At 36.8% G+C, this 16,711-nt stretch overlaps 2 long non-coding RNA genes across 2 annotated transcripts; one reads left to right on the plus strand and one right to left on the minus strand.

The window, feature by feature from the left end:
* Positions 1-249: 249 nt before the first annotated feature.
* LOC131019386 (uncharacterized) lies at positions 250-3,174 on the plus strand. The gene is made up of 3 exons (XR_009100239.1): positions 250-429; positions 2,284-2,350; positions 2,954-3,174. It is a non-coding gene; the product is annotated as an uncharacterized LOC131019386 (long non-coding RNA).
* Positions 3,175-5,914: 2,740 nt separating this feature from the next.
* LOC131019387 (uncharacterized) lies at positions 5,915-7,622 on the minus strand. Its single transcript, XR_009100240.1, has 2 exons — positions 7,119-7,622; positions 5,915-6,458 (listed from the first exon to the last, which is right to left on the minus strand). It is a non-coding gene; the product is annotated as an uncharacterized LOC131019387 (long non-coding RNA).
* Between the last annotated feature and the right edge of the window lie 9,089 nt (positions 7,623-16,711).

Raw genomic sequence — 16,711 nt, forward strand, 5'->3', positions numbered from 1 at the left:
GGATTTCTCGATAAACGAACCGAGCTCGTTTATCAGAATTTTGAGAACGAGCTTGCGTTTTCTATATTTATATAGAATTACGAGTGCAATGAAAGTGAGTAGAGGTTGAGAGGGCGAGTAACAAAGAGTATGGGTTGTTAGTTGTTAAAACGAGACGAGACGAGATATTTAACGACTAACGGGTTAATATCCTAAATATCTAACCTACCCTACCCCCAACCACCCCCAAACCTCCCAAAACCCCTTTCCCCTCACTAACTCACGCTATATCAGCCCACACCACACACACAACTCACATATTCACACACACAACACCTAAAACACACACTACACACGCCATTTTCCATTTAAGCTTGGACGGAGCTTTTGACCTCCGATTTGAGCACCGAGACGAGCGCCGATCATCTTTTCGATCACGTATCTAAGTAGGTAAGATCTTTACCTACGTTTTGATGGTTTTATTTTCGATTTTCGTCGACGTCGAAAAACGTCGATTCTCGACTTTATTTTGAAACGACGTCGGATCGTCGTGAAATTTTAGTATGTTGTTCTTGGGTAAATGTTGAGCATGTTTAATGAAGGGAGTAAGAACGGAACGAACCGTAGCTATGAAACCCATGAGGGCAGCCCCGTTTTTCACATATTAGCTTGTCTTTCGATTTTTGTTTGATCGTTTTGACTTGATATTTGTGCTTAGGGGTATGCTAGAATCGATATATATTAAATTCGTATTTTTCCAAGCACGAAAATTGTATAAATTTTTAGAGTATGATTATTTAAATTCGTGAAGTTTGAGACGTTGCATAATGAATATTATTGCGTATATGTGTTCTACGATATCACATGAGCATGCTAATTGATTTACAATTTATGGATGATAATTGTTGAACGAAATTAAAACTGGAATTCTGTCAAAATTTTACAGCAGTTTCAAGCTTATGTTTCGATGAGTTTTCATTGCTTGATGGCTCTGAAATTTTAGTATGTTTATCTATGATATGTGTATTTCGTTGCTGCAAAATTTCATGTCTTTTGGATGATGTTTGCTATTTTAAAGATATTTTGAAAAATCCTTGACAGAATCTGTCAACTATTGGTAGACTTCACAAAAACGTTTATATCTATTAATCTATGAATGATTTTGCATCACCGTTTTTTTTTAAACGAAACTAGACTTCAATAGTTTTCTAAAAACATAAGATTTCGATTTTTATGACCTCTGAAACAGAGCAGTTTATTATTTCAAAAATGCCCTGTTCTGCTGTCATATTTGTCCAACAGTAAAAGTGTATGAGTTTCATTGTTTATTTGGCAGATCATATGAACGTTTTCTCTTGTGAAATTTTAACCAAATCTTCAAGGATACCTTTAGTTTTGGATGATTAAATTTGATGGAATTTTATTAAGGTTTGCCTTGGTTTCTAATGGCCTAAACAAAATTGGCAGAAACTGTCAATCTTTGACAGCCTGCACTAAAAGAGCAATATCTCCAAAAATCTTTAACCTTTTTGGTTAACTACCATTTTTAGAGTGAACTACACTTCATGAAGTTTTTGAGATCAATTGGTATGAGAGTTTATGATGATTGAGTTGGTTGTTATGAATTTTTAAAGATGACACAAAAACAGCAAAACTTTCTAGAAAACAACTTGATTATATTTGTTTTGATGGATGATACGATATGACTAAATGGTGTGAGTTGTGAGAGTTATGATTAACGCGCATAAATGTTGGTATCTGACACTCGAACAATTGGTGTCGAGTATAAATGATAGTTTACTGATAAAGAGTTTTGATGATTTTGAATTGTTTGGTTTGCGTTGAAAAGATGTCAAGATGTTAAGTTTTGAGTCGAGAGACGAGTTCACGTAGTGAGATTCACGCGTTGAAATCTCGTGGCTGACATTATATATGAATAGGTCATGCCGAAATTTTTAGTGAAATTAGAATTTGAGCATAGTCAATTCTTGTTGACCCGTGACTCAAATACATGCCTAATGGAAAGTTTAACTTTCTAATCGGTTAATTAGACGAGATGAGAGCGAATAGATCTGCTAAGAAAGTGGACTTTTCGATGTGTTAAATATTTCTTTTAATTGAAGCGCTGCTAATTATAACATAAGGATGTTATAATTAATGAGTAATGACGAGAGATAATAATTGTTATATTGATTAACAATCAAGAGAGATGAACATTAGAGATACTAATGTTTCATAAAAGAGATTAGATTATTAATCGAGGTTTCTTTTATAACTTCTCACCAATTCTTCATAACGATGAAGGTCCTTTTGGGAAGTAACGACTTGAGGGAGAGAGTGACGTTACTCATTGATACAGAGACACAATGAGGTGGGCATTACTTTTACTATACGTATATAGAGATCCCCTGCGTGTCGTAGGCCTCTTATACGAATGAATGCATGAGATGATTTAACTGTTAATTTCAGTTTTATATATCTATCAAACGACTTTAATGCTACCTTTGAACAAGTTATTTCGTTACAAATCTTTGAACTGGAAAATATTACAACTGTTGTCTTGCCATAAAATGTTTAAATTTTAGTATGATATCTATCTGCTTTGGCTTTGCCAATGATGCAATCGAATTCGGGTCCTGAGCAGTTGATAGCTATCCTGCCAGGGCTAGTGTACACCAGTGACCGTGAGTCATCTAGCGGGTTGGCCGGTCAAGTGACCGTGAGAGGTGGCCACCTCTCCGGCACACAGTTTCAGATATGATAGATTACAAAAGAACTTAGTCTGATCAGACGAACTTTAAGAATCACAAATGAACTTAGTAAGCTTGGGCCTTTTTAGCGAAAAACTCCCTTGCTGTACTGTTTATGATGGCATGACAATTTATAGTTTTGAAGCATGTATTTTTATACCTAGGCATACGTGCCCACTGAGTGCTTTTGTACTCAGCCCTGCATATGTTTTCTAAATGTGCAGGTTAAGCTGATGTGATGATGGTGCTGTAATGAGCGGAGTCTCCAGGGTTGTTAATAAATAGTTAACCTGTCTAGAATATGTCTTCATACATATGTCTAGCTACTTTCCGCTGCAAGATGTTGTTGATGTTATAGTATGTTATGTCATACTTTGAGTCTTAAGAGAATGGTTTCATACGATGTATAACTTGATTAATGATATTAATTAAGTTTTATGCTGTCTTTCATAGACTGTTTTCAATTGAGTATTAATGAATAAAAATGACGAGTTTTATTAAGATGAGTAAGTTTTACGGCTATAAATGACGCCCCTTTTCTTCCCCTTCTTCTTTAACCCCATCCCTAGTCGTGGATCACTCGGCCTAACTATCCATAGTTAGGGCGGGCTGTGACACCATATATCCTTCACACAATCACAGTCACAAGCAAAATCATCATAAATAAATTGGCTACATGTTGTCATTCCATCAATACACAAATAACACATTACAATAATACATGTGTCCCCTACTCATCAACAACACGTAAGAATATAACTATAGTATGGAAACTCATATTCAAAAGAATTCACAAAGGTCCATACAAGTTATAACACCATTCTTCCCAATAATCACCAACAATTTAAGTCTAGAAAAACCATACACAAAAATCAGACAAAAAACTTCATACAAGAATTTGTTTCATTTAGTAGCTTCGTACTTGATTTCTTATTAGCAGATTACAACTATTGAAACAATAAATTGTTCTTTAAAGCAAATCATCAAACAGTTTCAAGACGTATACCAATGATAAAGAAGCAGGAAAACTAACCTAATAAGAACGAAGGGGGCGACAATAGGACACAGTGGCAGTAGCGACGTCGACGATGGAGGCGGGGCACGTTGACGTCGGCGAGGGCACGGTGGCAGTGGCACAAATCTGGGCGAGGGTGAGAGATAGTGAGGGAATAGGTGAAATAAAATCAAAATCCCTTACCTCTATCGAAACGATTTTCGGGCAATGGCCTGGCGGAGGCAAGCTTCAATCGCGGCGCCAAGAAAATGGGGCGAGGGAGTTAAGGCGTCCAAGAGAGTAACTAACGTACGAGAGAAATAGCGATTGACGCACTGGAAATCGGCCTCGCCGTGAGCGACAATGAACGGCAGTCGCGCCGTGAGAGAGAGTAACTGCCGGCCGTGGAGGAGGAGAGTGAACATTGGACGGCGGCGACGGTTATCAAAATTAAGTATCAGCGGAGTACTGCTAGTTTTTGAGAGTATACTTAACCTTATTTGCAGGGAAAATAATTTACTTGGAATTTCTTTATTATATAGTAGTATCTTGTAAAAAACCGTTCAAAATGAGGGATTATAGTTGGATCATGAATATATGAAGCTACGACTACCTATATGTAAGTACTAATTGTTTAATCATCCAAATTCTATCTGAAAAAGAAATAAATTCCAAACAATTTATAAATATATAGATTTATACATCACAATAAATTATGTTTTTATGGTAATTATTAGTTTTGTTAACATTAAAAAAAGAATAAGGTATTTTTTTAATCATGTTGGCAAAAAGAAAACAGTGGCAATCTGAACATAATTTTTCGAGGAAAATTAATTTAATTATATAGTATGACTTTAATTGTTATAATTTAATTATTTTATTAATTTAAATAAAAAAAATAGTATAAGTTTAGTTATTATTTTTAATTTTATTGTTACCGGTTTAATTCTTCCACGAATTAAATTATTGTTATAAGAGGTCAACAATTTTAGAGAAAAACAAAATTAATTTTTTTATTTTATTATTATTCACCATTTTTTTTAAAAATAACATCATATATTTTACCATGGACTATTAGACCAGTGTTATAGATTATTTTTAACCTTTCATCTATAACAACAAACACATAAGTCTAGTGTCTATTAGCATATTTTTATGCTAAAAGACCACAGACAAATGTAAGACCACAGACAAAACACATATGACCACAGACTTTGACAAAAACCAAATGTCATATGTGTGATGTCCTATCCAATTTTTGTTGTAGTGAATTTAAACGCGACTAGGCTAAGAATTTAAATACTTGTAAATAAAAGTTTCTAATCTAATTGACATAAACGAAATTGCATAATTGAAAGCAAAGCATAATTTAAAGGATGCAAAAGAATTAAAATAAATACGAAATACCATAAACTTCTTGAGGATGCAATCACTGTCACTTGATTACAACTCACTACAAAAAAAAAAGGGTTTTAGTGGCGACAATTTTTGTCACTATATGTGTCAAAATCGTCACTAAAGCATCATAGTGACAACTTTTGTGGTCGTCGGTAAGTCGCGGCTATATCAACCGTCGCTAAAAGCTACAGTGACGACGACAAAATATTGTCACTGCAAATCTATTTATTGTCACAGATGATGTTGCCACTGAATATGATTAAATTGTGACGATTTTACTTTTGTCACTATATTTTGAAATTTGTAGCCACGTTTCAAGCTTGTCACAATAGTTTCTGTTTTCAGTGACATGATATTGTCGTCACTATAATTATGTAATTTAGTGACATGATACAAATGTCACTAAATTTTTCAGTCAATAGTCACAATGTATTTGTCGTCGTTATAATTTTCTCATTTAGTGATGTGATTTTCACCGTCACTATATAAACCAGCATATAGTCGCATACTTTTATTGTCATTAAAACGTAATCATTTAGTCACATGTTATAATCGTCACTATACATGTATAATTATAGGAATTATTTTAATATTAAAAACTTCTTTAAGAAAAAGGTGTGATCACGTTTATTTCTAAAAAATCGAATTGTAAAATTGATGTAGAAGCTTTTTTAAGAAATGACATGATCACATTTATTTCTAAAAATACTAGATCAAATTGTAAAATTGATGTAGAAGCTTCTTTTAAGCGTGATCACGCTTATTTCTAAAAAATCAAATACAAATTGCAAAATTGAGGCAGAAGCATATTTATGAAATAATATAAAATCATGTCTTTCTAATAAATAAAAGATAAACTTAGTCAACTAACTTTACATGAATTAGAATTCGGTATTGACTACTTTGATTTAGGCTTTGAATGATAGCAGGGAGTTTAGCTCTCAAAAGATCTTCTCCTTGAGATTGTAGATTCACTTGGTGATTGCTAATTTGAGCTTTTAAAGACTGATCAAACCGAGAGGCAAACTCTTAATTCTTTTTGTTCAGCTCTTCAATCTCCTTTTGCAAATCAAGATTAATTCTCTCTTCTCTTTTGGATAGTGGCTTCAATCCATCTCCACATGCACAAAGTCGGCTCGACTTTTCCTCATCGAGAACCTTGACAAAAGCCACGTCTTCTGACATAGGACCGTCATCATTTTCAATGTTTTCAGTCTGCAACCTCATAAGCTCATCCTGACAAATATTTCAAAGCATTTAAAATATAAAAGCATGTAAATTAATGTGTACCTCTTCGTAGTAAAACTGTGCAGCTCTCTATTCCGATCACTAATTTTCTACAAAGGAACAATACTAAGCATAAGCAGACAATTTATAAAAGGGCGTGATTACGTTCATTTATGAACTATCATTTCAACAATCAATCACTGTATACATACTGAAATTTTGAAAACCATATACAAAATGACGTGATCAAGCTTATAATTAGTAGTATTTTGAGAATCATATGCAGAATGATGTGATCACGCTTAAAACTTCACGAATTCTTGCTTCGCTGACGGGAGGAGAAGTAAGACATATTATCCTTGTCTCATTTGAAAGACTCTGGAATTGATAAAAAAAATATTACTACAAAATAAGAACAAAAGCAGTCCCTAGACATCACAATAATCATTCAACAAAAGACATACTTTCTCCAAATATTGCAAGGATATAAAACACATTTGATCTAAATCTCTATCACATTCATCATAAGTTTGCTTCATATGAGATAGGAAATGAGTTGTGTGCTTCTCCGGAACCATATCATATAATATGTCACAACCAACAAAGTTCAAGTCCCAACCAAATATTGAAAAGATTTGTTCGAGAAACACACTGATTGATTACTCATCATCATATTTACAATTTCATTAGATCAAGTATGGGTTTCCTCTATACATATGCATAAGCTGCAAAATCTGTACAATCAGAACACAAGATAAGGTGGAACGTACCTTGATATGAGCTACATCTTTTTCATATTTTCAATATATTCGGGAAGAGGCACATGAGCATTGAGGCCACTTGGGTGAGGTTTAGTTGCATCATTACTGCCAAAACAGATTATAACCAAAGCGGGCTGAACAGGTTTGTCCTGAACTCAAAACAAATGGGAAGTAGGCAACGTGAGTGGAAGTTTGTAGAGTTGTTTGGATATGAGTTAGTAGCAATAGATATCAAATCGAATAATATGATATTGCCAGCTACAAAATCTATACAACTAGAAATTCATTTTGCAACACAACATTGGGGAAGACCTTGTCCAAGGCCTTTAGAGCCATTCTCGTGTTCCAACCAGAGTATCCTCGTAGTAACACATCCGCCTTCAACAATATAGAGATAAATAGTTGTTAGGACAGACTTGTAGCTAACTACAAGTCTACAAGAGGTAATATAGGAGCTCATACATTATGCCTCGAGCTCGGCAAGCAGCACAAACTAGTTTTCCTAAGCTTAAAATTAGCTGATAAAGCTCATACATAACACATTGCTACCGTTATGTATGCATATAGATAACACATTAACACTACATACATAACATAAATTTGAAGATTCTGATCATAATCGTCCCTAGCTTGGAAAAGATGAATTTGTTTATTGATTAAATTAATAAATACTTCAATATTCGATCTATCAATTTAAAGAAGCTGATCATAATCGCCAATCATTATTACACTTTTAATATTTAAATAAGGGTAATAAATTTGAATGAGATGTTGTCACAAGACGATCATGACGACTCACGTAAATTCTATGTAGTTAATGATTTCATTGAGTTGAGTTAATACAATAATAGGGTTTAATAGTTTATTGTTGATTAGAGTATTATATTTGACTATTCATAAGTTTATTTAATTATTAATTTTCATATCAGATGGTGCAAATACTGTACATAATTAATATCAAAGGTAACATTTTATAGTTTTAGAAATAGAATCATATGATTCAAAAATTTGATTTGAAGTACAAATTTGATTAATATACCTTTTATTATGACCCTAACATGCATAAAAAGTTAATACAACTCCTTCTTATACTTTAAATTAATAGGTAATATTAAAATGACATGTAAATACATGACATTTAAAACACTAGTTTTACAAAATACACAAGATGTAAATTATATTTATCATTTGTAATTAAAAAAATTATTTAAAATTTTATACCAAAATATATGTATAATTTATTAACTTTTAGTACAATAACAAAATTGTATATTAAAATTAATATCCCAATACATAAAAAACGATCAAATCTACACCAAACACATAAAAAACTAACTACTATAATATGAGTTCTTGATGTTTATATATATAATTTTATATATTGTACATATTAAAATTACCTAATAGCATATATATATTTGAGATAATAAAATTTGTCATTATTATCTATTATTTGTGACTGAAGATATTATTGTAGTATAGAGATGGTTGGAGTGGTAAAAAAATATTGTCACAAACATATAGTGACGACAAATATTGACAACAAAAAAAGCGTGTAACTAATATATAGTTTTTGTGTCGGGCGAAAATATTGTCCCTATATATATATATATATATATATGTGTGTGTGTGTGTGTGTGTTTAGTGACAAGACCATAATCGTCACTGATATATAGTCACGATAAATATTGACAATAATATATTTTATCACTAATTTATTTTATTGTGACGTGACAAATAATTGTTACTGTATATATATGGTTATAGTGACATAAATATGATCGTCACTATACATATATAGTTATAGTGACATAAATAAGATCGTCACTAACTTTTAGTGACAAAAAATATTGACAACAACAGAACTTGTCACTATTATAATTTTTTGTGACAAAAAAAAAATAGTCTCACAACATATATGTTTATAGTGACAACGGTATGATCGTCACTGACGTATAGTGACGATAAATACTGACAAAAAAAATTGTGTCACTGTTACACATTTTTGTGACGACGACATTTATTGTCGCTACATATATATTTATAGTGATAAAATTATGGTCGTCACTAACATATAGTGACAATAACTACTGACAACAATAAAATTTGTCACTATTACAGTATTTTGTGACGACAAAAATCGGTGTCACAATACAACCGTTTGTAGTGACAAAAATTTTATCGTCACTCAGATTGTCGTCACAAGAACCTATTTTTCTTGTAGTGACTTCAATCGGAAACTAAAGTAAAACGGAATTGAAAGCTAACTAGAACGAAATTCTCAAGAACTTGAAGAACTAAGAAAACTTGAAAAAACCCTAATGTATTTGGTTGCCTTGACGGAAGCTTAATTCTCAAAGACGGAAGCAAAAGATTAGGGCAAAAGGATGATTATTACATGAACATTAAGGCCCTATTTATAGACTTTCTTTCAACCCTAATGTTGATCAAAAAGGCCTTGCAAAACTGGGCTTTAAAGATAAACATCAAGCAGCGTGCGCGCACAGGAGACTTCAGGATAACTTGCTCGGCAAGTCTTGGTAGCTCTAGCGTCTTGGAAGATCTAGCGATGGCGAGTATGGTAGAGCTGGAAGTCAGATCTGGATAAGTAGTCAGCTCTGGAATTGTGTTGACTCTAACGAGTGAAGTCCGCTCTGGTGATTGAGCTTCAGCTCTGTCGAGTTCTAGCTCTGCTTTGGTAAATGAGTTGTGACACCCAAATCTAATTAAAATTTAAATGAAAATTAACTGCAAGAATTTAAAGTTCACGTCCTAGTCACGCCGCACCACTTGAGTGAAAAGAGCAGACGCCAAGTCGGTAGCTAGGGTTTTTCAATTTGTTTTCAGAAGAAAAAGGAATTAATAAGCTAAAATGAGGCGGTGGAGTAAATAAAATGAATTTCGTATTATACAAAATTGGTACTCCACAAGCTAAAATGAAGATTTGCAGTACAAGTTTTCGGGAAAAAAAAAATAATAATAATTTAGTGGTTGGAGTGAAGATAAGACACTGTAATTCCTTTAAAATTAAGAATCTATTTTCAATTTTATCATAATCTAATAGAAAAATATGGATAAATGTTATGGGCTTTCTAAAACTTCCAGCCTATTAATATAAATAAGGCCAAAATCTACAAGCCTACAAAATAATTTATATAAGGCCCAAATTACATTAAAATATTAAGAATAAAATTTATATTTCTAAAGATAAAATGCTAATTCAAAGATATGTGTCTAACTAGGGGCGCGACTAAATAATTCACAAACTCGACTCATAGATATATATATTAATAACTCGAAACTTTAATAATTTTCAAATAAAAATTGCAAAGGAAATAAACGGTTTTGGGCTGTGACATGAGTTATGCTCTGGAGAATGAGTTATGCTCTGGAGATGGTGAGCTCTGACTATGGAAGTCAACTCTGGCGAGCGTGGTCAGTTCTGGCGCGGGATTATCAGCTTTGCTCTGGCGCGGGCTTTTCAGCTCTGGGCACTAGTTTGCGCCAGAATACGCAATTCTAATCCAAAATCTCCAGAATATCATTCTTTCTCCTATTATATCAAAATCTCCTGCAAAGCATAAAACAGACTCATAAACGCACCAAATTCCAGAATAATTAACTCAAACATGGCACAAGCAAACTCCCAAAATAAGAACAATTAAGCATAAATCAACCCCCCTCCCCCCCACACTTAGCCTTTTGCTTGTCCTCAAGCCAAATCAGTATGAATCCTAGGAAGAGAGCATTTCACGATGATTATTTACATCTAAACATTCAACAAGTCAATTCAAAATTTTCCAATCAACACATATCTCTCAGATCATGCAAGTAACTTAAAGTTTACGAAACAACAAAATAGTAATGCAAGTAATTCGATCAGACCCATTTCTCCGCTAGAAGTGAATTCCCTAATGTGATCGCCTTTATAATCAGTATCTCCATTTTTCACACTTTGTGTGCTTAATCACTTAAATTCCGAAAGTTGAGCCATAATTCATGAAATAAAACCATTTGGATGTAATCCAAAGTCTTTTCATGTGGTTTCCCATGCTCATAGTTAAACTAGAGAAGCAGAGACTCAGAGCTGTAGTTTTCAGAGCTGGCCTTTTTAGATTTGGCAATTCGTCCAGCATTTAAAACATTTCACAAATAAGGATACGATCATAGGCAATCACAATGACAACACTCCCTCTAGCATCTACCGGACAAATCACGTTTTACTTGCTTACCACAGTGTTGCAACAAAACTCATAATTCTTTGCACAAACAAGAAACACATATCAAAAGCAAAACAAGAATAACCACCAAACAACACACTAACCCAAAAATCACATCAAAAACCATCTTCTCTTCCACAAATTCATAAACAAAATCGCAAGTATCCAAGAGCAAGCTAAGAATAGAGGGACCAATCGCCCAATCGAAAGCATGCAACAAAACAAGCACCCCCCACACACTTAAAGAAGGCCATGTCCTCAGGGCACAAAATAAAAAGAGTTAGAAGACGTCCCTGATCATTGGCGATGAAAGACCGAAGCGCTGTGAGGGGCGGCGAAATTTAGGGTTTGCAGCCTTCAGCAGAGTGTAAATGTCAGCGCTGGTCCTTTTCAGAGTGGAATTGCAGATCTGGAAGTGGACTTTGCAGTGCCGACATTCTTCAGCGCTAGCGGCAATGTCAGAGTAGAATTGCAGCGCTGGACCATGTTCTCTGCAGACAAAAACATAAACACCCAGAATCAAAGCAACCGAACAAGCAACCAAAAACAAGAAAACACAGAAACAGAAAGCAAAGAACAAGAGAACAAACAAAAATGAAAAACAAACGAAGAAAAACAACATGGGTTGCCTCCCATGCAGCACTAGTTTTAAAGTCGCCAGCCCGACTCAGAGAAACCCTTAACCGAAATCATATTAAAGCTTCAGCCGCCTTAGTCCCTGTGAACACACATCCTTCTTGATTGCAGCTGCGGGTCCTCCTAATGAGCATACAACGCTCATCGCATCAAAAGACTTCCTGACCACTCTTTTTCGGAAGCCAAAACTTAAACTCCCTTCATTCTTCTTTTCCTCAGGCAGTACACTGTTAGATTCGGAGGGTCTCGAATAGGTGTATGGGGGGGAATAGACCTATGGGCTATTTTTGACGAATTCCTCTAAAAACAGAGAGATCTCTAGAATGAGATCGAAACAAAACTTTACATGCAAACTTTGACACCTGTTGACTGAAAAGAGTTTTGACCAAACAGGGTTGACGACTGATACTGAAAACTCTTCAGTAATGAGTTATCAGTTAAGTCACTGGAACTTAACTGATGCACGTAAGGACTTCAGTCGAGTTTGCTAAAACAGAGATGATATAAATCTTCCTGACTATCAAAAGATAGATCAGTCAGACTGATATCATACGCAGCGGAAATAAACTTGTTTCGGAATAGCTTCGGTTGAGCAAGTTGTTAGTCTTAGGTTTCTCTTTGCGGTTATTCAGTATTCAGTTTATCAACAGTAAGAACACAGATAAGAATGGAAAGACTGAAAGCTGTAAATAACACAGAGAGTTTTGCGTGGTTCGGAAAACCTTTTCCTACATCCACGGTCGGTTGATCAGACCAACAATTCACTTCGCAAGTGCTTAACTGGTGCACTGCAAACCGTACCGTGTGCTTGCCGGGTGCACACAACCGTTTCACTGAAGAGACCTTACTTCAGTACCCACGCTTCACTCGCGTCGGATTTCTCACTCCTAGCACGACCTTGCACTAGGATCTCACGGAGTCAGAGTACCTTCCTGAACTCCTATTCACTCAAGCACTCGGCTTCTTTCTTGCGAAAGGAGGTTTGAAAAACTTGCCAACTATACTTCAAAGAACAAGTTCTTTGGAGCAAGTTTTGACCTGGGCTTCTGGGTAAACAGATATATGCCTAAGGTCTAAGAGAATGTGTGTAATCAGTAGTGACTGATTTTTGGCTTTGGAATTCTCTTCTTCGATTCAAGCTTTGGGGAGATTAAGCTTTGGGCTGAGTAGCAATTTCGGCAGAGCTTCAGCTTAGGTCGTTGAATCGGTGAAGATTGAAGTTGATCCTCGAGCGCTATTTATTGGAGAGGTATTGAATAGATCCGTTGGCGGAGATCGTCTTCAAGATTTCTTCCGTTGGAGAGCAATTCGAATTTAGGCTGAGGCTTCAATCTTCGAGGTTCCTTGTTTGGTGGAAACGACTCTCTTGAGGGACAGGAGATGTGACGCCTCTGATAAAGTAACCACCAAATAGGAATGACCTCTGCAGAGATAAGGAGATCCTGAGATCTTTGCATTTAATGCGGTTGTACGTGTAAGCACGTGGCTTCCTTTGAACGTTGGAAGTTCAGTCCGAGGAAGAATGTTTAACTGATACTTGACTTTAGTATCAGTCTGCTGAGTCCTCGAAGCACGCATTAAGTAATCAGTTCCGAACTGATTCTTCAACTGATACTTCAGTTGGTATCTTCAGTCTTCAGTCCTTCAGTCCTTCGGTCTTCAGTCTTCAGAACTGCTAACTAAACTAGAAACGAACTCTAACACTTGAGTTCAAAAGAGTTCTAGTCTGTTACAAATCAAACCTAAGGATTTTGGTATCATCAAAATAAAACCTGATATTCCATGGGGTTCCCAACATACACAATGCAACCCTTGCACGACACCATCATTGCGTTGCAGCACACCCAGAGATTCGTCCTTAATAGCTGCATCATCTTTCAAGTGAGTCGGTAATTCTTGCACTGCATTCACTTTGAGTGGCAGCTTGTCCAAAAACTGTTCTTCAAAGGCCACCTCATCTTGCAGGTTATCAAGAAACTCCTACACTATTCCATCCTCATATAGCAGTTTGTCTTCCGAGCAAGTGCTCTCCAGAACTGGCAAACTGGTCATAGCTGGCGGGATGGACAGAGCTGGCGGGATTGTCAGAGCTGGTGGACTGGTTAGCTCTGGCGGTCTAGTCAGAGCTGGCAAGTGATTTTCAGCGCTGAATATCTCCACTTCTTCCTGCATAAAATTATCAACCCCCTGCAGATTATTAAGAAATTCCTGCACAATACATTTATCTTCCACAGGGTTAAATATCTCTACGTAAGAACAGCCATGCAATAAAGAAGTATAAATAGCAGGCTTCTTATTAAAAACAGAGAACGTTACCGATCTACCTAACCCGGCCATACTCAAAGTTCCAGATCCCACGTCAATGCGAGTCTGGGTAGTAGCCATAAAAGGCCGGCCAAGCAGAACAAGATGGTCGTTCTATCCTCTAATGCCTTTCCCTGCATCGAGCACCACAAAATCTGCCAGTACTTTGATTCCTCTCACCGTGACTTCGACATCCTCCAAAAGTCCAAGTGGGCTGCTTATAGCTCCGTCAGCTAGCTGAAGTCTCATATTAGTGCACTTCAGCTCTTCTTCGTTCCTGCCCAACTTTTGAAAAATATCAAACAGCATCAAATTGACTGCCGTACCCAAGTCTAACATGCCCGATACCTCTCCAACTCTACCCAAACCAATACTAAAAGTGAAGCTGCCTGGATCTCCTTGCTTCGGTAGTGGTTGGGTTGGATCAACAATCATTGGTGGCAGAGGCGAGCTGGGACGTTGGATAGCTTTCGGTGGTCGATAAGGCGTAGTGGACTTGCGAAGTCTCAGCTCTGGCGCTTTATCAGCTCTGGCGCTCTGCTCAGCTCTAGCGCGCTTCTCAGCTCTGGCGCTCTTCTCAGCTCTGGCGCCCTTATCAGCTCTGGCGCCCTTCTCAACTCTGGTGCTCTTCTCAACTCTGGCGCCCTTATCAGCTCTGGCGTTGTTGTCTGCTCTGGGAGAGCAGTAATAGCTAGAGCCTGATGAGCTTGCAAAGGCTGGCCATGAAGTTTCCCAGGCTGCTGTTGCTGCTGAATTTGGTTCAGAGTGTCGGAAAGTTGGCCAACAGTCGTTTCAAGGCGCTTGATCGTAGCTGACTGAGACTCCATATTTTGCTTGGTCATCTCTATAAACAACTGCATAGTATCTTCTAAGGATGACTTCTGAGGCTGAACATGTTTCTGAAACTGTGGAGCATTCTGAAATTGTTGATTGGGCTGAAAATTCCCTTGATGCTGATACCTCGGAGGATATTGTTGAGAGAAGTTTGGCTGCAGTGCATAAGGCTGCTGACCTCTCCATTCGCTATTGAAGTTCGGCTGGCCTTGATTATAACTCTGCCCATATTGTGGTCTACTCTGAAAACCTTGCGCATAATGAACTTCAGCTTGCCCTTTTGGCGTGTATTCTCCCATTCTATTGCATTCGTTAATTCCATGGCTAAAATCACCACAGATTCCATAAGGCTGTGCGCTCTACTCAGGGACAGGAGGAGTTTCCGCGTTGCTCATCTTGAGCTGTTGTACTTCTCTCATAAGTGTGGCCAACTGTTTTTGCAGCTCGCCAGTCTGTGCTACTGCGCTGGCCTCAACCCGGCGTCCACGGGTCGACTTCTGCTGAGAACTCTCGGCCAGAGTCTGGAAAATCTCGTTCAGCTCTGCAGCTGTCTTTCTAGCTGTGTTCCCACCTGCAGTGCTGCCCACCATAAATTGAGCAGTTTGAATCAGCTCGTCATAGAAGAATTGCATCAACATTACATTGGTCAGTTGATGCTGCGGGCACTGGCGGAGGAGTTCGTGAAATCTTTCCCAGGCCTCATGGAAGAGCTCGTCCGTTCCTTGGATGAAGTTCATGATTTGAGCTCTGATCTTCTGCGTCTTATGGTTTTATTCAAAACCGCGACAAAGCACATGGAGGAGAGAGCAAGTAAGCTGGCAAGTACGCAGAGAAGAGCGCGTGAGAAAGTTAACGGTCTCTCACGCGCAGAAATGTGTCTCGACACGTGGCGCGCAGTTGAGGCATCAGAATAAGCCTGATCAAACATCCTGAAAATTAGTCCTATACTAACGAAATCAACCCTGTTGGATTGAGAACGACCCTGTTGCCAGTAGATTACCAGGTAAAAGCGAGAAATAGAAAAATATTTAGTTAATTCCTAAAGTTGGAAGCCAAAAACGTCTCATTTGCAACCATTTCTTTAGTTCAGCCAAGACGTCAAAAGCCCTGTCTTGACTAAACAAGGGGGGAAGGAGCCGACGAGGATAAAAATATGCATTCCTTATCTATAGGATGTTAGTAACGGAAATAGGCCTGATTTCGGCCCGAACAGGACTGAATTGGTCAATGCAAGGTTGATTTAACTCGGAAGGCGGTATCCGGCCTAAAACAGGCCTGTTTAGCCTGTGATCAATCCTGACACACGAAGATTGTCTTATCCTACTAGAATATAGGGAAGATCCCAGTCTGATAAGGTTTTAAGTTCAAGATAAGGATGAGAGTTGCAAGGATAGATATGAAGAAGTTTACCTCGAGTAAAATTCAGTAAGGGATTCATTTTCCCGTTATAATTCTTATTAGTTGCCTATAAATAGAGGTGTATTTCCCTATTGTTATATCATCTATCACTTAATATTCTTTGTAAGTTGTTGAATTCTCGGGATACATAGTGAAAGCACCATGCAACCCCGTTGACGTAGATCTTTACGATCGAATTAAGTAAATCTT

Source organism: Salvia miltiorrhiza, chromosome 4 (assembly GCF_028751815.1).
Source record: "Salvia miltiorrhiza cultivar Shanhuang (shh) chromosome 4, IMPLAD_Smil_shh, whole genome shotgun sequence".
Taxonomy (NCBI): domain Eukaryota; kingdom Viridiplantae; phylum Streptophyta; class Magnoliopsida; order Lamiales; family Lamiaceae; genus Salvia; species Salvia miltiorrhiza.